The 27,864-nt window shown below is 49.9% G+C and overlaps 1 long non-coding RNA gene across 1 annotated transcript; it reads right to left on the bottom strand.

The window, feature by feature from the left end:
* Window positions 1-4,465: 4,465 nt before the first annotated feature.
* On the bottom strand, window positions 4,466-26,956 carry LOC108349679 (uncharacterized). The gene is made up of 4 exons (XR_010063202.1): window positions 12,697-26,956; window positions 11,789-11,888; window positions 10,073-11,140; window positions 4,466-8,590 (listed from the first exon to the last, which is right to left on the bottom strand). It is a non-coding gene; the product is annotated as an uncharacterized LOC108349679 (long non-coding RNA).
* Window positions 26,957-27,864: the final 908 nt, after the last annotated feature.

The raw sequence follows: 27,864 nt of genomic DNA, 5'->3' as shown, positions 1-27,864 counted from the left end.
TCACACCCACTATCCAACTACTTAGAAAGTTGAGACAGAAAGCTTACAAGTTCAAGGTCAGGGCTGGGAAGAGTGCTCCAGTAGGTAAAGTATTTGCTGTGCAAGCACGAAGACCTGAGCTCAGATCCCCAGCACCCACTGGGTAGTAGCCAGGTGGTATGTGTCTATAATACCAGGACTGGGGAGGCAGACACAGGAGTATCCCAAGAGCTCACTGGCTAGCAAACCTAACCTAATTTGCAAGCCTAAGATTCAATGAAAGACCCTGACTCGACAAGTAAGGTGGAGAGCAATAGAGCAATGGACCAGCATTAACCCCTGGTCTCCATCAGCTAACCAGTGCCCTTCTATGCACATATACACCAGAGAGAGAGAGAGAGAGAGAGAGAGAGAGAGAGAGAGAGAGAGAGAGAGAGAGAGAGAGAGAGAGAAAACAGAGAGTCAGGCATAGTGGTGGCACATGTCTGTAATTCCAGCACTAAGGAAGTAGATGCCAGGGGGATTGCCACGAAGTTGAGGCTTGTCTTTACTCCATAGTGAGAACTTGCCTAAAAATACTTATTCTGCAAAGCTGGTTAGAATCTAATGATCATAAACAATGTAAAATACTATGATTAGCTATGTGTGTGGTGACAGATGTTATAATCCTAGCACTTGGGAGGCTGAAGCAAGAAGATCATGACTTTGAGGCTAGCCTGGGCGACATAGTGAGATCTGATTCACAACAATAGGAAAACACTGTTGTTTTAATAAAATATGTAACTCAAAAGGTAGGAAATCAACATTGGATAAAAATATAAAATCAGGAAATTGGAAAGATGGCTTAGAGGTTAAGAACACTGGCTGCTCCATAGGACTTGGGTTAAGTTCCTAGCACCTGCATGGAGGCTCACAATTCCTGTAACTCCAATTCCAGGTAATCTGATGCCATTTTATAACCTCTGTAGACACTGGATGCAAATGGATCCACACTTGCACAAAACACTCGCAGACATAAAATAAGAACTTTAAAATCTAATATGCACACATATAAATCAGATGAAGATGCTGAGGGTTTGGCATCTGACTGTACTCTTTAGCATTTGCATGGAGACACTGATTCTATCCATACATTAAATATGCACATAAAAAACCCATAAATTAACCTTTGGAGGAAGAAAGCGCCTGTAGAACTTTTAAGGGAGTAAAAGTAAAACAAGTAAAGCCACATTCATCTAACACAATAGGAAACAAATAAAAAACAAAGGAAAGAAGTAAAAAAAAAGAAAAAGAAAAAGAAAAAGAAGAAGAAGCCCAAAGTGATGAGCATGAACACCATCCACTACAATAAATGTAAACAAACTAAAAACAATTTAAAATACAGAACTTCTAAGAACTAACCAAAAAGAAACCAAACTGCCAACTGTGGTGACATGTGTCAGAAATCCCAGCACTTAGGTGAGGCAGGACGTCCCTAAGTTCAAAGCCAGCTAGGGCTAAATAATGAGACCCTAATTTAAGAAAGAAAAACAACCTGGGTTTGGTTGTGCACTCCTGTAGCTCCAGTACTTGGGAGTGGAGGCAGGAGGATAAGGAGTTTAAAGGCAGCCTTTTTAAGTGAGACTTTTACTCAAACAACCAAAATATCAATTGTGTATGTGAAATAAACTAATCAAGAAAAGCTTATCTCTGCTCTGTTCTCAAGAGACACAAGCACAACACAAAGGCATGGGAGGATGAAAGTTAAGGTGTGAAAAATACACCACAAGTCACAAACCATCAAAACCAATTTATTTTAGCTCTGTTGATGTCTGGACACCAGATTGTCTGTCCTGCACCCTCCATCTTTACCACATGAAACTTTCCCTCCTATCCACATTGCCTTCTCCATCTTGTCCACACTGCACCTTTCATCTTGTCCACTCTGCATTCTCCATCTTGTTCACAATGGACCACCCAACCCCCCCATTTGTCCACACTGCACCCTCTATCTGGTCCACACAGCACCTTCCATATTGTCCACTTTGCCTCCTCCATTTTGTCTACTCTGCATCCTCCTTTTTGTTCACTCTGCATTCTCCATTTTGTCTACTCTGTCTCATCTATTTTGTCTACTCTGCATCCTCCATTTTGTCTACTCTGTCTCTTCCATTTTTGTCCACTTTGCATCCTCCATTTTGTCTACTCAGCATCCTCCATTTTGTCTACTCTGTCTCTTCCATTTTTGTCTACTCTCTCTCCTCCATTTTGTCTACTCTGTCTCCTCCATTTTGTCCACTCTGCATCCTCCATTTTGTCTACTCTGCCTCCTCCATTTTGTCTACTCTCTCTCCTCCATTTTGTCTACTCTGCATCCTCCATTTTGTCCACTCTGCATCCTCCATTTTGTCCACTCTGCATCCTCCATTTTGTCTACTCTGTCTCCTCCATTTTGTCCACTCTACCTTCTCCATTTTGTCTACTCTGTCTCCTCCATTTTTGTCTACTCTGCATCCTCCATTTTATCTACTCTGTCTCCTCCATTTTGTCCACTTTGCATCCTCCATTTTGTCCACTCTGCATCCTCCATTTTGTCTACTCTCTCTCCTCCATTTTGTCTACTCTGCATCCTCCATTTTGTCTACTCTGTCTCCTCCATTTTGTCCACTCTGCCTTCTCCATTTTGTCTACTCTGTCTCCTCCATTTTTGTCTACTCTGCATCCTCCATTTTATCTACTCTGTCTCCTCCATTTTGTCCACTTTGCATCCTCCATTTTGTCTACTCAGCATCCTCCATTTTTTCTGCTCAGCACTCTCCCCCTGCTCACTCCTCATCTCCCATTTTCTCCATACTATACTATTTTGCCCACCGCACCCTATATCTTCTCTATTAAGCACCGTTCATCTTGTTCCCCGTGCATCTTCATCTTTTAAATACTGTACTCTCTATTTTGTCCACATTGTACCTTTCATCTTGTCTGTTCTGTACCCTGTCTCGTCTACTCTTCATTCTTTCTCTTCCACTCTGCACCCCTCTAATTTCTCTACACTACATCCTCCATCTTGTTCTCTCACCACCCTATCTCTTACAGCCCTGGATCGTCTCCCACAAACAGAAGCAAAACAAATGACCAAGAAAGGAGAGTAATATCTATCTCTTGTCTCTACAGAGTGTATGGGCTGAGATGCATGCCCCTGAAATTTATTAATCCAACTGAGACCCTCAGAATGTGATTGCTTGAGGTGGTATGCTGGCTAGTCTTTGTTAAGTTTCAACAAGCTGAGATGCCTATTTAACGTCAAAGTGGACCTAGCCTCCAGCTTCTCTCAGCATCCCTCAGTCTCTACCTGCTAACAGAATATGACTAGCATACAATGAACCCAGGGGCTGGGCTGCCCTTTCCCAAGAGGCTTTTTTCTATATAACCCAGACATTTTGGTTACCAATGCCTTTTGCACCTCATTTCCTTCTCTCCTTTCTCCCTCCCCTCCCCTTCTATCCATATGAACCGGTTCAGCCTGGTCATGGCCACTCTGGACTCTCCCAGATGTGTCTGCCTCTGACTATGTCTCCTTTTTATCTACAATAAACTCCTCTATCATACCTAGGAGCCACCATGTCCTTTTCTTTCCTTTTTATTTCTCCTTTTCATTCAGTCTTATGTCAAGGTGACACATGAATTAGAGCTATGTGAATGGAGAGAACTTTAATTGAGAAAATATCTTCATTAAGTTCTGGCTATACACCGTTTTCTTGGTTATTGATAAAGGAGGGCCCAGCCCATTGTGGGTGGCTTCATCCCTGGACAGGTGGTTCTGGGTTTTATAAAGAAGCAGGCTGAGCAAGCCATGGGAAGCAAGCCAGTAAACAGCACTCCTTTATGGCCTCAGCATCAGATCATACCTCCAAACTCCTGTCCTGACTTCCTTTGGTGATAAACAGCAATGTAGAAGTATAAGCTGAATAAACCTTTTCCTCCAATTTGCTTTTTGGTCATTGTGTTTCACTGCAGCAATAGGAACCCTAACTAAGACAGGTGGGGTCTTTAATTAAGGTGGTTGTGTTAAGATGAGACTGTTAGGTGGGCCTTGCAAGAAGAAGATCAAGACACAGACACATGGAGGATAACCATGAGGTCAAAGAAGAAGCTGTCTAAAAGTCATGGAGAAAGGCTTTGGGGGAATACCCCAGCCTCAGGAGGGGGACAGTAGACATCTGTCAAGGCCTCCAAGTTTGGAACCTTCTTGGGCTCCAGGAAAAGAACCTCAGCATGTGGTGGAGCACAGTGTAAGGCTGCTCCAAGGGAGGAAAACATTCTCTAGAACACTGGACCCAGCCAGGGCTGGAGAACTGATGACTGAGCTGATCAGGACCTGACCTCCTGGGCCCACACCCGCTGTGGGGACATGAGTGGACAGCTGCAGCATGCTTGTGACCCCTGGGAGTAACTGGGGAGTGATGCTCCAGAGGGATGGGGACTACAGCTGCCACCTGTTTGTCCAGCCACCCCCTTTGTCCCCTGCAGCAGTACCCTGCTGCCCAGGCCAGGTCATTTCAGGCCATAGGCTAATGAACCCTAACAAACAGCACTGAGTACCAATGGGAGCAATGCCTCCTGTGGCACCCGCCTACTCCTCCTCTGTCTCCTCTGCCCTAGCAGCCCAGTTAGACACACTGACAGCTGACTCTCTTCCTGCCCATACTCTCTGACTAGCTGCACTGGATAGCTGCAGTGGACAAGGAAGGTCCCAACCATCTCCAGCCTCCAGAATGTCCTTCCATCTGATCCCTGGTCACACAGAAGCCTCTCTGCCACCCATCTCCTCCCACTTAACACAAGGCAGCAAAGCCAGAAGCACATTCCAGGTCTAATCTGTTGGCCTCGTCTGCTGCCTGCACCCCCAGCCCCACCCTGATGAAGTAATGTCCTGTGGAGGCCACAAGGAAAGGGTGGGGTATATCTGGACCTAGGGAGCTTGTGTGACCAGGCTTGTCCCAAAGGCCTCTTGGATTGGCTAAAGCTGAGTCAACACTGGGAGCTGACAGCACCCAGGATCTTCAGGCAGGCTGCTAACCCAAACCCATCTCTCCAACTGTACTGAGAAGGGCTAACCTGTTGACTAGAGGGAGTTCCCAGGGCTTTGACCCCAATGCAAGGACAGAGGTTAGAGTGGATTTAAGCCATGATACCATGGGCTGAGCCCTGGGCAAGAGTGAAGAGACCTGCAGCCAGAGGCAGGGAGACTCCTTGCTTGCCTGTCTAAGCCTGAGTCCAGAAGGTGTGGGGCATGTGAGGTGACACATATCTACAGTCCTAAGTTCCTCCCTCTCCATCATCAGGCAGCCCTATGGACTCAGTAAGGACCCAGGGACTTGCCTACTGAGATGGCCTGGGGCCTTTGTGTCAGCTGTAGTATGAGAAACTGAGGCCTGGGTGTGGGAGAAGCATGCACAGAGACACAGGGAGAGTCAAAGGAGGCAAGAGGCAGTTCAGCTAACTCTTACCCTGGCCCTTCCTTCATTCCTGATTCTCTCACTCTTCCTTTCCTGACACTCATTCCTTCAGTTACTCACTCACTCATTCACTAATTCATTCACTCGGTCACTCCTCACTCACTCATTCACTAATTGATTCCCTCGGTCACTCCGCACTCGTTCCCATGCCCATTCATCCATCACTCATTCATTCACCTGCTTGTTTCTTCGGTCTCTCATTCTCTAGCTCACATGCCTATGCATTCACTTCCTCTCTACTCTTTTCTGATTCTTTGTCCCAAGTAGACCCCTTTCCTATGTAAACAATCTCAGGCGACAGAGAGATTCAAACGGCCTTGGTAATCAGTTTCTAAGGGAGTCTGAGCTGAGATGAATGGGCCCTGAGAAATTCATAGAGAAAAGAAAGAAGGTTAGAAAGGGTGGCACAGGCAGGCAGACTAGAGCAGATACAGCTATCCTGCCAGACACAGGCCCCGCTCCTGCCAGTCTCTAGGTATGAATGAGCCCAACATGTGCCCTATACAACAGAAGTCCACTTCAAGGCCTACAAAGGAAGGAAAAAATGGAGGTGAGAACCCAGGAGACTCCAAGTGCCCAGCAGTCACCTTTGCCAGTAGGACACGGTCATTAATTCATTTCATGAATATATATTTATTTGTTGAGCATTCCCATGTGGCAAAACCATCTCTCAGACTGAATCCTGCTCCCTGTGCCAATGCTAAGCTCTGATCCCACCTTGTCTAAAGGTAGGCATGCACAATGCACGTGTATGGGGGGGGCGGTGATATGTGTGTGTGTGTGTGTGTCGGGGGGTGGGGCGGTGATAGGTGAGTGAGGTTATTTGTTTGGCTCCATGATGGAGCTGGCACCTTCATAAGAAATGACTCTGATGAATCCCATCCCTCCCCCAGACAGCCATGTGAGGACTCAAGTCAGAAAGACATCCTTACCATGAACAGGATATTCTTTGGCACCCTGAATTTGAACTGGGACCTGGGAAAGACATCTGCCTTTTGGACCCCACATTGGCAGTGGATTCATGCAAGGACGCCCAAGTAGCCCCACGGCCCATCTGCCCAGGCCAAAGACCTGTGTGTTTGGAATCAGTGCTGGCAGGGAGTGAGGCACTTGGAGCAGGGGTTGGTCAGAGGCACTAGGCTTAGGATGTTCACCCCTATACACCTCTCACCCCCAACTCTCACAGTCACTATAGCTACCTAGAATCCCATTTCCTAAGTACTGGTCCCCACTTCCTAAGGAGGGCTCCTACCTTCATTCTTACCTGAAGCTCATAACCTGCTAGAAAGTAAGTTCCTGAGTGTCACACAGAGCATCCATGGCCTCTCTAGACTGACCCCTGAAATGAACCTTTCACTCTCCTATGAGGATGGTTGGTCCTATTGTCCCCCAGCTGTTGGGATGAGCCCACTAGCATCAGCCAATAGCCATGAGGCTGCTGAGTAGTGAGTCAGAACCCATGGCTCTGATTTGGGGGTTTCAGTGACCCTCAGTTTAGTTTTTTTTCTCTCCTTCCTAGATGATTGTTGTAGAATTTAGGCCTGGTTCTTCCTCTCAGCCCCATGCTCTCAGAAATAAGACAGACTCAAAATATATCTACAAATACCTCGGTCACATAACTATGCTCTTCTTTGACAAAATCACAACATAAAAATAGCTTGTTTATTCTAACCTACAGTCTGCCACATGACTGGTTACCTGTGTTCAGGTCTGGTCACATCTTCCCAGGTGATTCTCCCTTGCCTTGTTCTATCCCAGAATCCTTTCTGCCTCCCAGATATCCCACCTTCTATTCAACCCTTTCCTACAGGTTTTTCAGTTACCTACAGGTAATGCATACATAGAATACACGAGATATTCTCTCTACAGGTTGTTGTGAGGCTCCATGACTACCGTCTCTTTTCTGGATAGTTTGGAACCCAATACATACACCCCCGCCATGTACCCAACCACATCCTTCGTGTACCTACATGGCCACACACCCAGGGGTATCACAAGCAGCTGCAATGCATGTAGCTTCCTCCTGGGGTGTGAGCTATGGGGAGGAAAGAAGTCAACTTGTATCAAAACTGGAAAGGTGCTAGGTCTATTGGTGCACACCTTTCATCCCAGCACTCAGGAGGCAGAGGTAGTTGGACGTCTGTGAGATCAAGGCCAGCCTGGTCTATATAGTGAGTTCCAAGCTAGTCAGGGTTATATAGTAAGACCTTGCCTGGAAAAAAAAAAGGAAAGCCAAAAAGTGTAGAAAGTTCCAGCATTGTGGAAACAAACTGCATTACACCCCTCACAGGGTCTGGAGTGACTTCAGAGTCCACAGCACTGGAGCTAGGCTGGATCGCTCCCCTCACCTGAGCTTATGTGCTGTACCATTGAGCAAGTGTGTGCCTGTGCTGTGTGCTCCTGGAGCACGTTCCTGTGGCTCTCCAGAGCCAGCTCTGAGCTAGGCTCTTATGAGACCCATTCCCAGACAGTCCCACCTGGGCTCCTCTGAAGCCTGTAGCTTCTGGGCCAGATGATTCAGCATAGCACCTTCTCCCCTGTAAGTGATGGAGACCAGCCTAGGCAAAGCCATTCTTTTGCTGCTGGGCCCTGCACGGATCTTGGTACTTACATCCAAGCATGACCCATGCTGGCACACAGACAGCAGCTGGACCCTGGGTGTGGATGGAGGAGCTCACACCTCAGGGAGCTCTCGACTTGCTAGGGTGCACCACACCTATATCTCCAGAACACTGCCTGCTGAACAGGTCACTGTGGAATTAAGTCATAGCTGAGAGACCTCCCTACGTCACCATTCAGCATTTCGTTGCTCCTCGTCCCTCCTTGTCTTCCTCCTTCCCCCATCACTGCAAAGCCAGCAAGATGTGGGGCAGTTCGTTAGCCTCATCTTGGCTATCAGAACAAGATGGAATCCCTCCTCAGAAGCATCGCATTCCGCACTCGAGAGGTCTGTGGTCCACCCCGGTGTGCAGTCAACACTTGGGATACACAGGCTGCTGCTGTGGCACAGGGGATGATGCTGGGTATGTTGGTGGTCCTCACAATGCCCAGGATGCTAGAGATGATGCCAGAGATAATGAATCAGTTGCCAGGATGCGGAGAGGCCAGTGGAGATGCTGGAAGTGGTGAAAGAGCAGCAGGTGGGGAATAGTTGATCAGTATACAGTCGGTACTCAATAAATGTGTTCCCCCATATCTATATGTAAAGATGTCCCCATCTTCCCCAAACATGATTCTGAGAAACAGAAATGGCCAAGCTCACTGGAAAGAACCACCCCTGAAGGGTTTCACAAGGGTTTCACTATGTGGCAGAGAGCCAGGCCACAGATCTGAGTCCTCTACCACTGCCACGGAACCTCAGTTGGGCCTCGGTTTCCTCATCCCTGATCATAAATGATCAAAGGGTCTTATATGCCACCGACTGTTAGGGATCAGCAAGGCGGATTGATAAGAAGGCCCCAAGTAGATGGTCAATGCATCCAACCCTGGAACTTCTATAGCAGTCCTGATAGGAGGCCAGAGCCCAGATAAGCCATCACCTCACCTTCCTCCAGCCATGGAGAGTCTGTGTGTGACTGTCCACTCACTGTCCCATACCCTGGCCACTGCCTGCACTGGGAGGACCCAGGACTCAGAGGCCAAGGATGGCTAAGCCACACTGTGAACACACCGGCTGTAGGTCTCTGCTCTTGGCTTTCCTTACCTTCCAGACTCGGCCCTGGAGGCATGTACTGACTGCTAGGCATCACCACGCTCTGTCCCACAAAACACAGACACCATCTGTCTCTGCAGCTTCTCCGTAGCCAAGAGTGTCTGGCTGGCTCCCTCACACTGACCGCAGCATGTTCCTGTGGAGATGGCCCCATCTGGGGTCTCGCTGTCTGGTCATAGTCTGTCTGGACTCATGGACATAGAGATACTGCCTCTATGTGATTTGTTTATTTGTCTTTCCAGAGCCCTCAAGGACCCTGGGCAGCTCTGCCTGGAACCAGGGCTGTGAGGGGATGAACTTTGGTTGGCCAGGGGACAGACCACACTCAGATCTGCAGACAAGACCACAAGCTTTGGCCTCTGCCCTGCCCTCCAACCATCCCAGAATGGCCATTTGCTGGCAATGATGTCTCAGCCCTGGGCACATTCCAGGACAACATCTAAGCCTGTTGTTGCCAGGCTTTCCCACTTTCCAGCTTGCATTTTACCCAGGAAGAGCAGGGTACCTTGGATGGCCCAAAGTCCTCTATACCTGGTCAACCCAGGAGGGGTGAGGACTGTCAGGATAATTGGATAATTGGACTTGAAAGCCAGGCTTCATATCTCATGGAGTGCTAGACAGACAGACAGTGCATGGGTCACAGACACCCAGCTACCATACTACAATCTGAAGCTGGGAGACAGTCAGCCTCGACTAAGCCACTACCCTGACAGCACAAACATTTGGGATCCCCAGCTTGAAACAGCTTTAAATTATGTCCATCCAAAACCATCCTCAGGTTCCCCCACACCAAAGACTACCCATGTTCTCAGAGCTTCCCATGGGTGGTGTCTCAGAGACACTGGGGACATGAACATGTTCCTCGTTCCACATTTCCAAGACTCACCCTGGAGATCCCAGCACTGGGGTCAGTGGGGGCACAGCTGGGGTCAGCGCAGGTGGTACATCAGGAGTCCGAGAGAAATGACAGTCTTAGGCTGTCGGTAGCAACAAAAGGGTCTGACAAGAGTCACAGGAGTTCTTGGCCTTTCTCTGAACAAAGAATGATGGATCCATAGCTGTCACAATCAAAGACTAAAAGCATTCTCTAAAAAGAAAATATAGGGTTGTTTATAGCCAGGATCATAAGAGTCCCCAGGAACCTTAAGGTTGGGAAACTGCTGGGCTAGGCACCCTAGAGGGTTCTGTGGATGTACTCAGGGGACCCCTGGACCCTTCATTCCAGGTCCTGAGCCCCAGGTTCTGCATGGATGACTACGGTCAATCTAATGGTCTGGTCCACCTTAGGGCTACCTGGTGGAATTCGCCCCGGAATGCTTCAGGCCAAGCAAGTTTGATGCTGATGGGTTGAGCAGATAACAAGTTACCATTCGATAGAGGACGATTTCCCCTCCTGGCACTGGGGGAAGGTTTTCCCACCCTTCCTCCTGGACAAGTCTGTGGAAATAAAAAATCCGCCAAGTGGGCATTCTGGAGGTGCCGGTCGCAGAGGGTGAACTGAGGGCACAACTCACATAAAGTTTCCTAAAGCCCCTATATTTAGAGCAACAGTGGCTGCGGCTCCAAGTTTGAGCTCCAGCTCTAGCCACACCATGGTGGGACCTGCTGTCTAGGGGTGGCCACCCGACCACCTCTCCCAGGATCTCCTACGCAGAGGTGACAAGTTCAAGCAGGAACAACTTCAGAGCCTCTTGCCACGGCCTTTTGGCTTTATGTTTCCTTGGCTGGCACACAGAGCCCCCGCTGTCAGAGCCAATAGATCTAATTTCACCAGGGAAGGCTCACAGAGTCCCTCTTTTCTTGCTGCTTTGCCACATGCTTCCAGGGCATTCAGAGAGACTGTTCTGGAATGTTCCAGGGCCTTCCAGGGAGGGGTGGGTCTCTTCTCTCTATAGGAGGCATCCTGGACAGCACTGCAAGACGACAAGCAGGGCCCAGCATATAAGGGCAACACCTGGTTCAAAAAAGGCATCAAGTTCAAGACCACCAAGCTGAGTCAACAGGCAGGAACACACAGGGATCTTCCAAATGTAGGGCCCTATACACTGCCAGGCCTACTGACCTAGGACAATGAAGAGCTAAGGCCAAGAAAGCCGGTCTTATCTGACCTTGGAAATCGAGAGTGGTTTGAATGAAAATGGTCCCCATAGACTCAGAGGGAGTGGTATTATTGGAGGTGTACCCTTGTTGGAGGAGGTATGTCACAGGGAATGGGCTTTGAGGTTTCAGAAACTCAAGCCAAGCCCAGTGTCACTCTCTCTTCCTGCTCACTGCCCATCCAGATGTAGAAGTCTCAGCTTCTTCTCCAGGACCATGCCTGCCTGCATGCTGCCATGCTTCCCACCATGACCTGAACCCCTGAACCCATAAGCCAGTCTCAGTTAAGTGGTTTCCTTTATAAGAAAGAGTTGCTGTGGTCATGGCATCTATCCACAGTAATAGAAACCCTAACTAAGACAAGGATCATGGCTGGGGATAGAAGCATGGCAGCACAAGGCAGGATAGGGCCTCCTGCATGGCTTGCAGTACACAGCCTCTATCCAGTCTTGTATGGGATTGGTGTGAGTTGGGGCCCAGCTCCTCAGGAAGCCCATGTACTCACTCAGCATCTTTCCAGAAAATGGCCTGTCTTCTACGTTCATGTGCAGGGAGAAGGGCAAGTTCATCTCAAGAGTGACCATCCACAAGGGTGTGTTTCAGCTCTGTGGCAATGGGCAGATGAAAATGCATGAAATAACAGGAAGCCCTTGGAAAATGAAGATACTCCAGTGCTTGTGAATGGAAAGCCACCCATCCATCCTTCCAGGCAGCCACCCACCTGTGTGTCTATCCATCCACCCACTCACTCACCCACCCTTCCACCCACCCATCCATCCTATCTATCCACCCATCTGTCCATCTGCCCACCTGCTCCCCGTGTGAAGCTCCACAGACTATGCATGTGTGCTGTATGCAGAGGTGCCTGAGCAGGAGACTGCACGGACTCTGCCACCATCCAGTGCAAAGGAGTTCCCTGCTACCCACTTGTGACTTGGGTTCAGTGCCCCTGGCTCTGTCCCGCAGTTGACCTGGTCTGCATGTCTTCAGTGCTGGGGCTGCCTGCTTCTGCCATCTTGTCACTATCTTGGGTCTCCTCTGTCCTCCAATGCTCTGCTTACTTATTCCTGATGCTGTGTCTGTGCACACTACTGTGTTTTCAGCATCTCTGCTGCCTGTCGCCTGTCTCTGTCATATGCAGACCACTGTCACCTCCAGTGAAACAGGCCTGGCTCCTCCTGGAGCTCCTTCCACTGATTCCCCAGGCTCTGGCAGCCCCGACTCTCGCAGGCACAGAGCTTGACAAATCTCATCGGGGCTGGCTCCTCCACCACCCTTGCTCATTCCTTCTGCTCTGGTTTCAAGGACCCTCTTGAGGTTCCCATGTGCACGCACCAAGTCCTCTCATGTCCTGAGATCTCTGTGTGTGCTCCTTTTCCAGCCTGAAGAATCCTTACATTCCCTGCCACTTACCTCTGGCCCTGTGGCAGCTGGAGCACACTTGGGACATTGGGGACGAGGATAGTGAGTGGCACGATGACTCCATCTGGCACACAGTAGGTGCTGAGCAATGTCTGTGGGTGTGGATGAGTGGGCTTTGCTCTCTAGGCTTCCATTCATCACCAGTGGAAAGGACTGGACAGGGATCTACCCTGGGGCTGTCATCTGGCTCGGCTCAGAATCCCCAGGTTTGTACATGGCGTCAGTGAGAATCATGATAACACTGGCTGAGCAAGGCAATGGCTCCTTCCGGGGGTGTGTTTTGCTGCATTCCTTTTTTTCCTGATGAAATCTTTCTTGCAGGACACCTATGATGGGTTTCCTAACCCCAGAAGAAATTTCAAAGAGCCAAGAGCGGATAAGCAATCTTCACAGCAAAGAACAAAGAAAGTGAGGGGCAGGAGAGTCAAGCTGAGCCCAGGTTGTGCCTTTACTTGGCTGGGCACGTGGCTCAGTTGGTAGACAGCTTACCTAGCATGCACGAAAGTCCCGGTTTCATCTCCATCCCTGTGTAGATGTGATGGCACTTGCCTGTCATCGCAGCACTCAGGAAGTAGAAACAGAAGCTCAGAGGATCAGGAGTTAAAAGTCACTCTCCTCTACATAATAACTTTGAGGCCACCCTGGGCTACCCAAGACCCTGTCTCAAAACAAACCAACAAAAAGCAAAAAGACAGATAGCCAATACAAATAGCTGGGTAGTTTCAGACATGGTGACATTGCTACAGCATTCATTTTGCCCACGAGAACAAAGACACAGATGTGGGTTCCATGCAATGACCAGCATGTGGCAGGGACTCTCAGTAAGCAAGGTGGAACCAACTGCATGTTCAGCCTGGAAAGGAACAGTCTCTCGGCCTGAGTGAAGTTCAGTTGCTGATAGATCATGGATCCAAGTGAGAAGGTTTGGGAAGAAACCAAAGGGTGACAGCCACTGCCTAAGTGATGCAGGGGGTGATTCTTAAATAGTGCACACACAGGATGTGAAGAAATCCTGTCCCTGAAGTGACTTCAATGAGGAAAGCAAGAACATAACATGCAGGGTGGAGAAGGGCCTGCAGTCAGGCAAACCCCAGGAACACACTGTCTCAGAAGGGCCCCTCACGTCAGACATCTTTAAACAAGCCACTCTGATTGATGCGGCCCTTTTCATAAAGAGGACATTGATGAGCGCATGATGAGGTGCTGGTCTTATGAGTTGGCCATCAGGAAAATGAACTAAAAGCCTGGTGAGTCACTGTATGACACTCAGAGCAGCTAAAGCAGGAGCAAATGACAAGGCTGGAGGGAGGCAGAGTCTCTGTCACATCCACACAGTGCTTATGGGGTGTGACTTGCTGAAACCTTAGGACATAGGGCTGGGGACACTGCTCAGTCAATAAAGCGCTAGCACAACTTAAGTTTGCCCCCCTCCCCCAGAATCCACATGAAAAGCCAGGCACGGTGGCCTGCACTTTCAATGCCAACACTGGAGAGGCGGTGACAAGAGGGTCCCTGGGGCTCTGTGCACAGCTAATGTGACTTAGTGACAAGCTCCAGACTAGTGAGAGACTCTGCCTCAAAACACTAGATAGACAGTGTCTGAGGAACAACAACCTTAGATGACCTGTAGCCTCATGTTCACGTACACACACACACACACACACACACACACACACACACACACACACACTTATCTCTACGCGATGTTGTGTAGGCTCTGCCAAAACTAGGCACATGATGACCCAGACCCAGTACAGCAGTCCCTTTGGGTATATTCCCTGAGCAATTCTTCATGTTTATCCATAGACACACATCAGTTGCTTCTGATAACATTATGTATGGCAGCTCTGTCACCTGAAGCCACTCAAGAGCCCATTATCAACAGAGGGAGCAAATAAGGTGAAGGTGTACACCCTGGGCTGTTTTGTTTGCTTTGTTTCAGTTTTCTTGAGATGGGGTCTCACTATGTAGCCCTGGCTGGCTTGGCACTTGCTATAGAGCCCAGGCTAGCCTTGATCTCACAGAGATTCACCTGCCTGTCGACTGCTGGCATTAAAGTTGTGCCCCACCATAGCTGGATGTACTGTGGAAGATTACACAACAGTGAACAGGCAAAGCTGCATGGACTAAGACGACAGAATCTCACCTCCATGGGCTCCGGAGAGAAGTGAAGCCAGACACATAGACGTGGCCACCATGTGTCAAAATCAGAAATCTGTCCATGGGGTTGCAAGAAGGTGCCTATCATGGCCTGGGGGAGCGAGGAAGTGGGGCTGTCAGATCTCTGACAACGCTCTGGTCTTGGTCTGGGGGCATGTGTGGGTAGAATGGTGTGTCACTGATTTTTGTGCTGAAGAGGGGCTACTTGCCACAGCGTGAGCTAGGATTACCTCTAGTGACCCGTATCACTTTACAACTCACTATGACAAGGATCCCTCCTGCAAGCCGAATGAACAGAGAACACTCAAAGGCCCAGTGCCCTGGGGTCCTCTCTGAATTGTCTTGGTGACCACAGCCAGCTTCGGAGACCATTTCTGAGCAGGCGTGTGAATGTTGGTCACATTCTTGTTGACCTCGGTGAGTCACACCTGCATCTAAACACACACAGCCCAGGGCTCGGAACCTCATGCATTGACAAGAGGACGGACTCACTGCCTGTTGGCTGGATTGGGTGAATCCTGAATGAACAGTTCACCCATGCTCGGGGCTGGTCATGGTCCGAAAGCTACGTGTGACACACTTCTGATTCAATCCACACCACTAATGTTTTCTCGGGCCCTTTCCAAAGTCTGGATAATCAACAAAGCCGTCCATCAATGTTAGGCAGCTCCCACAGGGTAAGTACTCTGGAGAGGGCTGTCCCCACCATGTATGGGAGGAATAATCAGTGACCAGGTGCATCGGCTATGATGACAGAGCAGAGCAACTGGAGGGTGTGGCATTCAGACTCCTCAAGCACTTACATTTCAAGCAGATACCTCGCCTTGTGCTTTCAGGTACTTTAATCGTCAGTGGCTGTCATGAACCATTGTCAACCAACTCCTGTCACCTCCATAAGCAACTCCTAAAGCAGTGTGATCATACAACACTGGGCGGGGTTCATCCCACCCCTGTGACTGCCATCCCCGGGTCCCCACGAGTTCCACTGAACGTGATCATCCCCTGCTTTTCCACCGCCTTAACAGTCTTCAGGGGTTGGGCGCAGACACGGTGGCTGCCACATTCTACCAACCATATACACCAGGGACTGAGCTCAGGGAACAGTGAACTTGGTATAAACAAACATACAAACAAACAAACAAAACAAAACCAAAACAAAACAAAAATCTTTCCAGGTAGGATTGGAAAATCAGAGCAGTAGACAGCTCTGATGGTGCAGGGCTGGCCTCCTGGTGTCCTTACCCCCCAGTGTCATCCATTAGTCCAGGAAACCAGGATGACGCAGCTGACATGGGCTTAAGGATGAGCTGAGACTGGGCCCTGGGCCTGGGCCTGGCTCCCCCTGTGCCCTTCTGTCTTTTATTGAAAGCACTAGGCCGTCCCTGTTGTAGTAAATCTCCAACCTGAATAAGCCTGTGCAAAGAACACACAACTCAGTTACAGTATTTGTAAGTTACACGCCTAGATTGGAACAGATACATCACTACACTGCTCTATTCCCCAGCTATGAGAGCCCTTAATACTTGTGGCTCCTCCAGGCCACGTGGCTCTGTTCCATCGTCCTTCCACCGCCTCTTCCTCTGTCTCCTCCGTCTCATTGTCTCCCTCTCCTTCCTCCCTTCTCCCTCCCTAAAACTTCCAGCCTCACCTTTCCCTTCCACTGCCCAATCACAGGCTCTAGCCTCCATTCGAGCAGTTAAAGTGGGGAGAAGGTTCACATGAAATTATCTGAGTACTCGATCCACTCGTCATCAGGCTGGGCAGCCCCTCTTGAGGAAACAGAGTTAGCATCAAAATATAAACAGCACCAGGGCAATCCACAACACTTCCCCACAGAGAAGGGTCCAGCCTGCCCCTTTCTTCCTTATCTTCCACAGCACACGGAGACAAGACAGCACTTGGTGTAGCCTGTGAGGCTGGTGTGGGAAGGGCAGAGAGCCGGGCTCTGAGAGGATGAGACAGGGGAGATGGGAGAGGAGAAAGACATCATTTGAACCGACAATCAAACACAACTATGACTGTGGGCAGGCATGGGGGTCCTGCCCAGGCTACATTCAGATCACACAAGCCCCACAAACCTCTGAGTCTCTGGGGCTCCCTGGAGTGTTAGATCTCCAGGGCAGCATGATCTGTCCAGAACTTTGGGGAAGATGAGAGAAGCAGGTCCCCGAAGCGATGGGTCACCCCTGAGTGTGGGCAAAGTTTATTCTACTTTGAAGATCAGATCTTCTCAGAGCCCTGTCTGGGCAGGACCTGGGTGTTCACTCCTTCCTTCCTGCCCCTCTCTCTTTCTGTGCTGGAAGTGGTAGGAGTGGGGACAGTTAGTTCCAAAGGAATAGATGTGGGGAGTGGTTAGTTGAAGGACTGGTATGCTAGAAATGAGGTTCTGTCCTGCAGAAGCAAAGGATCTTGGGGCATCCTAATGTAACACAGTAACTGAAGGCCAAAGAGGGTGCTCAGCTCACCATGTCTTCTCGGCATAATCATAAACAACAAGTAGTTAAGAAGTACCCAGGGGCTGAGTAGGACCAAGACACGGATAAAAGGAGCTCTGAGGGGGCCTTGGAGAGACACCTGGCAAGGTGGGCCCCCACTACTCCACACTGGCCCCTTGCTCTGAGAAATATGTGCCTGACATGGTGGCAAGCCCTTCACCATTCGCATACAGAAGTGCCAGCCCGTTTGATGATTGCCTGCTCTCTAAAGTCAATGTCGTGAAAGGCTTCCTCAGACGGGATGGCAGTCCGTGCCACTGTTCTGAGTGCCCTGTGGCACCTTCTGGAGGAAGATGAGTTTCACTTACATCTGCTCAGGCCAGTGCTAAACAAGAGGCACCCAGTGGCGAGATAGGGCCCAGCTGGTGCAGTCTCAGCCTTGTGACTTACAGGTTAGAGCTGGCCAGGCCACACATGGGAAGAATGAACAGAGACCTCGAAGTCTACTCAAGTGACAAGCATGGCAAGCTACACTCCACCAGGAGGTGAGACCTGGGGGGTGTGATGTGAAAGTATAGAAGCAGTCCAACAGAGGACCCTCTGGCCAACACGGTGCTCCTGCCACCAAAACCAGCTGAGCAACAACAGTGCATGCAGCTGAGGTAAACACAACCCTCAGGGTGTGGATCTCAGCCCACCCTGGGCACCAGCTTGGCACCTTTCCCCTCCCTCAGGTTATCACCATTCATCAGACATCTTTGGTGTGCCCAGCTGTAGGAGTATGGCGGTGTATAGGTGAGGAGGATAAAAACCTGGAGCCAATGCTTAGCAAAGAATGCAATAAAAAGTAAAGTTAAAAAGACATCTGTCGGGGTTGGGGATTTAGCTCAGTGATAGAGCGCTTGCCTAGAAGCGCAAGGCCCTGGGTTCGGTCCCCAGCTCCGAAAAAAAGAACCAAAATAAAAGACATCTGTCCAGAAAAGAGGTGGGCAGTGCAGTGGAGGAATAGAAGAAGAAGATTTGGAATTCGCCCTCCAGGCCATAATCCCAGAGAACAATGTCCCAGTGGAGGAAGGAGTTAAAGGGGCAGCTGTGCAAAGGCCCTGGGGTAGACAAGAATGTGATTCATTCCAGAACACACAGGGTAGTGTTGGTGGTGACAGGGGACATGTAGACCTTGAAGAAGGGTGTGTTCCTTCATGCTCACCATGAGATGCCTTTCATGGATTAACCACAAGCAATGACAGAACCTTCCCTCATAGCCCAGGAACCTACTCTGGCCAAAGTGTGCTCTGACCTCTGGGGTAAGATAGGTGTGGGAAATCCACAAATCCCTGTCACCCATCTCCGAGATCCCCATTCAGGATGCCAGCAGACCCCAGCCAGCATCCCAGGGGCCAAGACTTTGAGGATGGGCTGGGGGTTAGTGAGAGCAAAAATAATATTGCAAAAATCTGAGGCGAAGAAGGGAGAGGTGGGCCCGCTAGTGGGTAGGGGCTATCTGAGGTCAGCCAAGGCTGAGGAGTCTTGGGGGCCAGGGAAGGAAGCAGCTCCAGCTCAGGGCAGGCCCCTGTGCCACACCTGGCAGTGGGTGCGAGGTAGCACAGGCCTAACCTGAGTAGGCTGCAGAGCATGAGGAGAGAACAGGAGGATGTTATCTCGGGTGCTCAGCCGTGCCCAGCTGCAGGTGAGACGTGAACAGGAAGCAGTGTGGCCCTATCAGGGATAGAAGGCCAGGGTGCCCTGTCTGATGGCCACACCCACTGGCCACTCAGCCGGTAGTCTTTCACGTGCCCATGGGAGGCCTGGCACTGGCAAAGCCAAGCAGCCTGTGTGTGCCACAAGGACATGTTTAAATTATAGGGTGTGGGCATTTTTCCTTTTCTCTCCTCTGCCCAGCATTCCTGAGGCCGGGCTTGGGTTTGGTTACCAAGCAGCAAGGGGCTGGAGGGCACCCACCCACATGCTGGCAGGCATCCTTGGCTGCCGCTGGCTCCTCCCCCTAACAGCAATTAAGCAAGTCCCTACTGGCTAGTTTGGTTAGCAGCGAGGCACGTGGATGGTAGCCCCTGCCTTGGGTTGTTTTGGGCGGTGCCTGTGCATGTGGGTGTACGACCACGTGTGCGAGTGCATGCCCGGCATGTTTGCAAGTTTGTAGTCTGTGAACACCACGAGTACCTGTGTGGGATCGTGCATGAGAGAGAGGGGGTGCGGGGGGACAGACGCCTGGGGCTGCTGTGAGCATCTATGTGTCTGTGATCACAGGTCTGTGCCTTGGTACCCCTGATCTGTGTCGGGCCAGAGAATAAACCCATGGGTGGAGTGAGGCAAGGGAGATGCAGGGAGGAAGTGGCAGAACCTTCTGGCATGTGGGCCTTCAAACTGGAGCCATCCTGGGTGGTGGAGGTGAGCTCCCAGACAGGCCCAGCTGTGTGGTCCCTGAACACCTCTGACTGCCCTGTGTCTCTCATCTGTGCTCCTACACTGTACTTAAGAATAGGACTGACCTCACAGCCCATGCAGTGGGGCTCTGGATGTAACACAACCACATCCCTGGTCTAGCCTTTCCTTTATACAGCTGGCCTGTGCATTTCCTGACTGGTGCTGGTAAGTGGCTATGATGCAACTGGTTCATAACTTCTGGGGATTAGAGGTAGCAAGCTGGCCGCATCCTGTGCATTTGTGTGTGTGTGTGTGTGTGTGTGTGTGTGTGTGTGTGTGTGTGTGTGTGTGTACATGTAGACATGATGTGCTTGTGAAGGCCAAAAGTCTACATCTGTGTTTTCCACCATTGCTCTCCACAGTAGTTTTTAAGGCAGGGTCTTCTTCCAAATGGTTAGACTGGCCCCAGGAGCCTTCCAGTCCCCCACTCCACAGCACTGGCATGGCTGGCGCTCACCATCACCCTGGCTTCTATATAGGTGCTGGAGATCGAATTCAATGCCTTGGATTTGCACCCCAGACACTTTCCCCACTGGGTCATCTCCCCAGCATAGCCCTATCCTTTTTTATGTTTATATTTATGTGACAGTGCACCTCCATTTAACTAGTTGTAAAAAGCACGCCAAGTGCTACTATTTTAAAGGTTTTCCAGTGAACATTCCCCAGACGAACAGGACTGCCATGGCTGTAATCCCACTCCCCAATTATTTCATTTACACACATGAAGCTGTCCCCACTAAACGGCCAACTCTGTCCCCAGGGCCCAGTAACCATCATTTGATTTCTCCTTGGAGACTTATTATTCTGGAGATCTGGAGAAGGCAAAATCCCACAAGATGTGTCTCGCCTCTGCTTTCCTTCTCTGGGATGCCATGTCCTCACTGTTTACCCGTGTTCCAGCGTATGTCAGATCACCCTTCCTAAGACTGACTGATGCTCTGTGGGGTCAGGGGAGCAGGCCTGGGGCAAGAGTGGGGCTGAGGCATGTCTACAGCCCAGAAACCTCGTCCTGAGACTGGCAGAAGTAGGACTCCACCCTCCTGCCTTGGGTCTGTTGTCCCAGTGCACAGAGACTCATGCCCCCAGCAGAGGAGGTCACTAAACTTCCTTTCCCCTTGTAAGATCAAGTCCAGCAGTGCCTGGAATTCCTTGTTATGTAAATGAGGCATCACCAGCACCCTGATGAATACCAGTGATGTCCACCTACCCCATAGCTCTTGTCCCCCGAAGGTTTAAACAGCCTTGGTTTCCTCCCTCTCCCTCTCCCCCAATTAAATAAACTGCTTAATGAAAACTGCCTCCCTCTCAGACCACCAGTCTGATGGGTCTGATCTTGGTGCTCCCATCCTGGTGCTCCCATCCTGATGCTCCCATCCTGGTGCTCCCATCCTGATGCTCCCATCCTGGTGCTCCCATCCTTGGTGCTCCCATCCCGGTGCTCCCATCCCGATGCTCCCATCCTGGTGCTCCCATCCTTGGTGCTCCCATCCTGGTGCTCCCATCCTGGTGCTCTGATCTTGGTGCTCCCATCCTGGTGCTTCCATCCTGATGCTTCCATCCTGGTGCTCCCATCCTGATGCTCCCATCCTGGTGCTCCCATCCTGATGCTCCCATCCTGGTGCTCCCATCCTGGTGCTCCCATCCTGATGCTCCCATCCTGGTGCTCCCATCCTGGTGCTCCCATCCTGATGCTCCCATCCTGGTGCTCCCATCCTGGTGCTCCAATCTTGGTGCTCCCATCCTGGTGCTCCAATCTTGGTGCGATCATGCTGTTAATGGAAGAGGAGCGAAATGGCAATACTCCACTGGAGGATGGAACAAGTTTTGCTCGCCCACTCCCCTATTAAACTTACATTTCAGCTGTTTCCAACTCTGGGCTACCGTGGACTAAACGCTGATGTTAGCATGCATGCACAATGTCTGCTGGAGTTGGCAGCTTTGATTCTTCTGTGTAAATCCAAAGGAATTGCCGGGTCACCTGCATAGCACCCTGGAAGTTTCTGCTGCACTGTTCAAGTGTCTTGCACATCAACCAGAGAAACTGTCATCCCCATAGCTGGGAGGTCTGGTTCCTCCACGCCGCCGATATCTGCTCTTTTCTTTGGTATGTATGTATGTATGTATGTATGTATGTATGTATGTATGTACCTATGCAAGGCTTCTCTGTGTGGCCCTGGCTGTCTTAGAACTCACTCTGTAGACCAGGCTGGCCTGGAACTCAGAGATCCACATGCCTCTGTCTCCAAAATACTGAGATTGAAGATGTTTGCCACCACTGCCCAGCATCTTTGATATTCTTGTTGATTTAAGCTGACACTGGGTGATTTCCACTGTGGCTTTGCTTTGTATTTCTCTAATGACTAGTGATGAAACTATTTCTCATGACATTTTCAAGATTGGATTGCTCCTTAGTTGTTGAATTATAAGAGTTCTTTATATATTCTGGTGTGTGTGTGTGTGTGTGTGTGTGTGTATGTGTGTCTATCTGTCTGTCTGTCTATGTGTATGTGTGTGTGTGTCTATCTGTCTGTCTGTCTATGTGTATGTGTGTGTGTGTGTGTGTGTCTGTCTGTGTGTGCATGTGTGCGTGCAGGGTTATGTGCACATAGAGATTGTTGTCAGTGACCTTTCTCTATCACCCTCCTCTTAAAAAAATTATTTTTGCATGGGGGTGTTTTGCCTGTATATGTGCATCATATGTGTGACTGGCGCCTGTGAAGGTCAGAAGAGGGTGTTGAATCCCCACAGAACTGGAGTTGCAAAAGCTATGAGGCAGCATGTGGGTGCTGGGAACCAAACACAGGTAGGTTCTCTGCAAGGACAGGTGCTCTTAACCTCTGAGCCATCTCTCCCTATCAGCCCTTTTCAGTCACGTCTTTCACTGAACCCAGAATACCCTTCTTGAGTACTTTTTGGTTTGAAATGCAGTTTGATTGCCATGAAGATCCCTGAAGTTTCCTTTTACAGGGAGCTGTGGTTGAGTTCTCACATTTACAGCTATGGTCCACCTGGAGTCAGCTTCTGTGTGTGGTTCAAGGTAAGGGCCTGGCTTCATTCTTTTCTTTGGGGTTGCCCAGCTCCATCTCCACCATTTGTGGAGAAGATGGCTCTTTCCTTTTTGAACAATCTCAGAACCCTTGTCAACAACATGAGGCTTCTTCCTGGGCTGTATTTTACATTTTTATGTCTGTTCATAGGTTGGTGCCATGCTGCTTTGATGATGGTAGCTTTGTAGTAAGTTTTAAAGTTGACAGTGTAGATTTCTCTCTTTTTTTTTTTTTCCTCTTTCAGGGTTGTTTAGCTATTTGGGGCCCAGTGGAACTCATGAATTTAGAGATTGGTTTTTACATTTCCCTGGAAAATGTCTTTAGACTTTTGATGGAAAATGTGATTTATCTGTTGATTATTTGTGTTGTCACTCTAGTAAGAACATGGGGAGTCTTTCCATGTATTTGGGTCTTAATCATTTTGTTAAGAGGTTTTGTGGTTTTCTGCCAACCAGCTTTTCACTTCCATGGTTAGATTTGTCCCCAAACATGTAATTCTTCCTTCCTTCCCTCCTTCCTTTAATGTATGTGTCTACATGTATGCATCTCTGTGAGTATATACGCACATGTGTGTGCAGGTGCCCATGGAGGTCAGGAGAGTACTCTGAACTGAAATTCCAGGCAGTTGTGAGCCCCCTGATATGGGTGTTGGGATCCAAACCCAGGTCCTCGTGGTTGATGAGTGACCTTTACTAACTGTGTCTTCTCTCCAACCTCCTCGAATACCCAGCCTCTGTAATAAGGCTACTATTTATGTGCAGTAGTGTAGTGTAGTGTCAAAGAAATGCCAGCTTCATCAAATGAACTCAAAGGTGTTCTGAGTCCTTCCTTGTTCTGGAAAATTGGGAAGACCTGGTGTTAGTTCTCTGAGTGTTCGAATTTACCTATGAAGGAGCCAGTCTAGGACTTCCCTTTATTAGGTTGTTTGTGGTGACTTTATTGGCTTTGGTGTGACTCAGTCTCTTTACTAACCTCACCTGTCCAACACCAGGTCCTTCTTGCCCCACTTCCGAGGTCTGTCCATCTCTCCTTGTCATCAGTTTGCAGCTACTCATCTCTGGGGCCACAGTGCTTCTCACCCACTTCATGGCTGGAAGCAGAACCATCCCCTGGAGCTCTGTCACTTGCTCCTGGTGTCCACCTCACTCTGGGAAGGCATTGCTTGAACTCTCCCCATGCTCACACTGAGAACACATCCCAAACCTGGACCAAGCTCATCCCCATAACTGCATCCTCATGCTGCCACATCATGTCTGCCCTTAACCAAGATGGGTAGCTATTCCAGTACTTGGTGAGTGGCTTTGAGAATGTGTTCCCTTTGTAGAGCTGTGACCTCCCTCTCCACACAGTTTTCTGCCCTCCTGTAGAGGAGTCACTAGGCCTTGCCTGGAGCTCTGGAGCTCCCTCTCCACCCAGTGTCCACTCTACTAGAAAGCCCTCAGGACATTGGGGGTGCTCGCCCCAGCTTCCATGGGTAGTCAGCTCTCCTAGGGGACTGGCCTTTAAGGCAGTAAGGGTGGGGTAAAGTTCAGTGCTCTTTTTAGGACTGACTACAGATACATGAGCCACCCAAACCTGAGAAAGGAGAAGCTGAGGTCTCAGCCTTCTGGTTGCTCAGAAGCACGAAGGTCACATGTGTCTTGCATGCAGCTTGCAATGTGGTGACCTCTGCAGACTGAGGATGCTCCCCAAGAGTGCCTCAGAATCCATTCTTCTCTTTCCACTGTGTATATCAGCTTCAAGTGGGGTCTCTTGTAGTCAGCTGCTGCCTTAAGCTGTGCCTAAAACACACACACACACACACTCACACACACACACACACACACACACACACACACACACACACACACACAGTGTCTTACAAAGGGATCACTCCAACTCTGCAGGGATAAGCTGAGACTTAACAAGGCATTGGGGTGTCCATCCTAGCCTGATCTTTGATTCTGGAATAAACTGCTAAAGGGGAGATGCCAGTGGGGTGGTCCCTGAGCTCCAAGCCAGGCTGTGTTGACTCCTTCTCCAGAGAGAGCCCCTCTTCTCCTTTTCCACAAAACAGGCCTTCCCAGGAATGGGCTTCAGTGTGGAAGGAAGACCGTAGCTGCACACATAGGCACAGACTCCCAACCTTGGCAGCTAGGCCACTTTAGCCACAGCCCTTCTCCACAAACCTCTGTGAGCAGATCTCTCCACAACCCCACCTCCAGACCTATAGTCTGCCGGCCTGACACTCTTCCCTGGAGACAGCGTGTACACCACACACCCATTTCCGCTTTATCCTATAACCCTCAAATCTCTCCATTTCTGAATGAATGGAAGAGGGCAAGACTTGTGGGTAATCACAAACTATGAAACCATTTTAGAAGTAGGCATTCTCTGGAACTCACCTGTCTACAGATATAAATGAGGCCACGGGGTGCATCTATCTAGATTCCAGTGACCAGCCACCTTGCCTTGCCAGCCCTCTCAGAGACAAAGCCCTCAGCCTATGCATAAGGAGGACCTTCTGTTTCCACTGGCTAGATGACATCTTGTGCTTTGGTGGAGGGGTATCAGGAGTCTGGGCACAATGGGAATGAGATGAGGCCCCTCTTACCCAGAAGTGGTAAGAACACTTGAGGCTCCAGTGTCCAGCCCAGAGTGGGGCAGTAAGCAGGCCCTTCCTGCCCTTCCTATTCTTACTGCCAGTTGGCTTGTCCTCAGATGAACAGGCAGGAGCCAGGAGACCACAGACTGTCACTTCCCCCTGTGGGGACAGTACACATGCCCAAGCCAGCTGATACTGGGCCCCACTGAAGAAAAGGAAGAGTTAACTATCCTCTTCTGGGCTGCTGAGATATAGCTCAGTGGATAAAGTTGCTTACCACCAATCTTGGCATCCATGCCTTACAAAAAAATAAATACTAAAAAATATAGAAACAAAACAAAACAATAACAACAACGAAACATTCAACTTGCAAGGGGGGATCCTAGCCATAAAGAAAAGAAATTTGAAACTCTTTTACAGTGAGAGAAAAGGCACTAAGGACCCATCACAAACCAGGAAGGACAAATATATCCTTCATATGCAAAAAGCTCCTACAAATCACTAAGATCCAGAATCTGCTGACATGTGGCACTGAGTTGCCATGTTGGTAATCATGCCAGAGGACTCTCAGCTCTCACTAGGAAGACTTTGAAGTAGACACAGGACCTTGCATGTGACTGGACTTCTCTCTAGCTGGAGTGAATGTAATTGCTACTGGCTTACTGAAGGATGAACTGTGTTTAACTTCAGAACTCACTTGGAGAATGGCCCTGCCATTCTTAGCATTTTATTTGGGTTCTGGAGATCAGAACTCAGGTTCCTATGCTTACACTCTACCGAAGGAGTGAGCCGTCTCCCAGCTCTGGGAAAGTTAATCTTTAAACAGATGCAGTCACCACTCAAGGGAGCTCAGATCCAACAAAACAACCAGAGACGCTTGTAAGGGAGCAGGTGGAACAGGATGGAAATGGTGGGCTCCATCCAGCCCAGCAGGGAGCAGAGACAGATTCAGCTCTCTCATGGTGGGGGTCAGGGGTGAGGGTAGGGGGAAATAGAGGTGGGGGGGTGGATCACTAGTTCTGACCCCCTCACATAACCAGAAGGCCTGACTAGACTGACTCTGAACTTGCCCTCTTCCTCAGCCAACACTGCCCTGGGTGGGACAGGGGCCAGGCAGGCCCAGCCTTAACCTTGGAATCACAATGATGACAAAGCCCAGGGGTCCCCTCCCAACACCTGCACTGTCTTACCTGGGCCCTGAGGCCGCAGGTGTTGCAATGATTCCCACCCAAACCCTGGAATGCCAAGTGGCTCAAAAACAATTGGGATTTCCAGAAACTTCGTCAGCAACACTAGCCATGTCTCCCTCCCCCACTTCTCTATGTCTCCTTCACACACACACACACACACACACACTTCACTTTTTTAAAGAGTAGAAAACGGAAGAGCCCTGCGTCCCACCTATGTGAGTTTCTTTGTTTTGTTTTGTTTGAAACAGTCTCATGTAGCCCAGGCTGCCCTTGAATTCTCCAGGTAGCCAAGGGTGACTTTGAACTCTAAGTGCTGCAATGACAGATCTACAAGACCACACCCAGTTTCTGCAGTGCTGGGGATGGCAGCCAGGATTCTTCACCAGTGCTGAATGAGCTCCCTACCAGCTGAGTGGTGCCCCCCCTGACTCCCCCACTCCCTCCAACTGCACTGTCTGTGTTTAAGCCCGCCATGCCTTGGCCATTCCCTTTGCCTAGCTTGCTGTCCTCTGCCTGTAAAGCTGAGGCCAAGTGCAGCCTACCTGGAGGGCTGCTTACAAAAAGGCAGACATAGTGTTTGCCCTGTGCTGCATCCTCAGAGCCTACAGCCAGTGTGCAGCAGGTGATCAGCACAACACTAGTGAAAGTTTACCTCAGGGACCACAGTTCCTTCTCCCCGAGGAGTCCATGGGGCCAGGCTGTAGGAGAAAAGGAAATCTGAGGCCCCCCACATCCTGCCCTCAGGGCCAGCTGGGCTTGTGGATTCCAGAACTTTCTGCAGGAAGCGGAAGGTGCAGAAATAGAAGCACACAGAAAGGCAGTTGCTCCTTTCACCCAAAAGGAAGGGAAGTGGGGGCAAGGGCTCAGGGAGGAAACTGGGGGCAAAGAGACTGAAGAAGGGGCAGAGGAAGGTGAGCCTGGGGCCCTGGGGTACCTGGGTCACAAAACTCCAGTCCTGAGTTCCAGGCCAGAGTCCTGGGGAGAGATTCACAATACTCCCTTTTTCCTGACAAAACTCCAGCAGGCAAGGAGTAATGATGTTCTCAGACAGTGACCTGACACCTGAGCCAGGGTCCTTGGAGAGCAGGCAGTGTCTGCCGAGGGTCAAGGTTCACATAGTCATGACCATGTTCACTTCCAGCCTCTACAAAGCACTAACAGAAGGGAAACTGAGGCCAGAGAAGACAAAGAAGTCTCCTTGGCTATCCAGTGACCAGCTCTAAGCTGCCAGTCATACCCACCTCCCCAGGATCCATGGGAAATCAGGCATCAATAGGCCAAGGGACCAGAGCCAAGGGCAG

Source organism: Rattus norvegicus, chromosome 1 (assembly GCF_036323735.1).
Source record: "Rattus norvegicus strain BN/NHsdMcwi chromosome 1, GRCr8, whole genome shotgun sequence".
Lineage (NCBI taxonomy): Eukaryota > Metazoa > Chordata > Mammalia > Rodentia > Muridae > Rattus > Rattus norvegicus.
The sequence above is the reverse complement of the archived record's forward strand: the minus strand, read 5'-3'. Positions and strand labels throughout refer to the sequence as shown.